We start from the raw sequence: 1,790 nt of genomic DNA, 5'->3' as shown, positions 1-1,790 counted from the left end.
AAGTTGTTATGATAATCTTTTAAGGGATCCAAAAACGAACATTTTTGTTTTCTTGCCTTTTATTATAGCGTGCGTTATTTGGCTTAAAATATTCATTTTCGTGTGTTTATTGAAATTTTGTAAATGCTATAACTCTGGTAAATTGCGGTTTTATCCCAAAAGTAATTAGAATAAATTCTTCTTCTTTTTGAATTTTGAATGTCCTTTTTTTCGAAAGTTATCGTGCTAAAAAACTAAAATTCTACAGACTCGAAACGTGGACATTTGAACGAAACAGGGTGGTGGGGGGTGAAACTTTGTACAAATTTAATACCTTCTTTGGTGAGAATGTAATAAATTAACAAATTTGAATCACGTTATAAATCACTTTTCAATACGACATAGTTTTTAGCAATGAAATGTCTCAGTACCAATGCAGATTATGAATTTAAATAATATAATTTTATGGAAATCTTAAATTTTTAGAGTAGCTGAGAATAAAATTTAATGCAAAATAAGGAGCAAATATATAATTAATCATGATAAATAAAATGTGTACTTTATGTAACAATATCTAAATAAGTAATTGCGGGCCGAGGTTCAGAAATATATGTAACATATATTTTTTATATTATCGTGTCGAACATAATATAGAAAAGTTAGCATTTTGGACAAAATCTGGTGGGAAGCACGAGAAACGTGATGAGAATGAGCTCGTGAAAGCCGAAGGAGCTTTAACAAAAGAGAACTCACAACCACCAAATTAGAGTTATTGATGCTTTCACCTTTAATTTTAAAAGGTCTGCGCACGAATGTGGGGAAAGTGCAAAGACCGAACACTCAGCGCGAGGTAAATACATTATCGAATGCGAAGTACAAGAACCAAAAGTCGAATAAATTTTCTGAAGATTTAAACTTTGAAAACAGTGATTTTCGATATATTTCTATGTTCGGTCACCATTTCTTCATCGAATTAGTTTTTACTGCACGAAATAATTTATTTTTATTTTCAAAGATTTTCAAACAATTGTATGGTAGAAGAAAATTCTGGTGTTGAATGTAGTTACATAGAATATATTTTTTATTTCAAAACCAAAGTTTCGAAGATAATCAAAGATGGTAAAAATCTTTAAAAAATTTAGTTAGTCTTCAAAGGGGTCTTTTAGGACATAAAAATACATCTAATTTTAGAAGGAAAAGTAAAAATAGCCATAATTGCGATTTTGACGTGTCAATAGGAAAAATAATATATTTTCATCTTAAAAAAAAGTTCGCGTTGTGAGATATTGCTCTTTCATTTCGTATTAATTGGTTGATTACTTAAATTTTCCTACAAAAGTTTCTGCTAAGTGAAGACATCCTTTTAAAAATACGAAATAATCAGTGGGACTCATTTTGATATTTAGAATAAGATTTTTGCTAGCCATAGTCAGAATTTAAAAAAAATAATATGGACGGCCTTGACCATAAAAAAGTATATACAAACATCGAAGTTGCTCCCGACAAGAAATTTTTTTCAAGCTGGGAAAATATTATTTTACTTAATGATACGGCAAAATCGCAATTATAGTTATTTTGTCTTTTCCTTCTAAACTTATATATATTTTTAGGTCCTAAAAGACCACTTATAAGGATATTAAAGTAATTTTTAAAATTAATTTCTACCATTTTTTATTATCTTTGAAACTTCGATTTTCAGATAAAAATTATGTTCCACGTAACTGCATTCATCAACAAAATTTGTTTTACACTAAAAGTTTTTGACAATCGTTTGGTACATGAAGATAAATCAATGCGTGCAGTAAAAACTA

Source organism: Belonocnema kinseyi, chromosome 5, assembly GCF_010883055.1.
Source record: "Belonocnema kinseyi isolate 2016_QV_RU_SX_M_011 chromosome 5, B_treatae_v1, whole genome shotgun sequence".
Classification (NCBI taxonomy): Eukaryota; Metazoa; Arthropoda; class Insecta; order Hymenoptera; family Cynipidae; genus Belonocnema; species Belonocnema kinseyi.
This window is presented reverse-complemented; position numbering follows the sequence as displayed.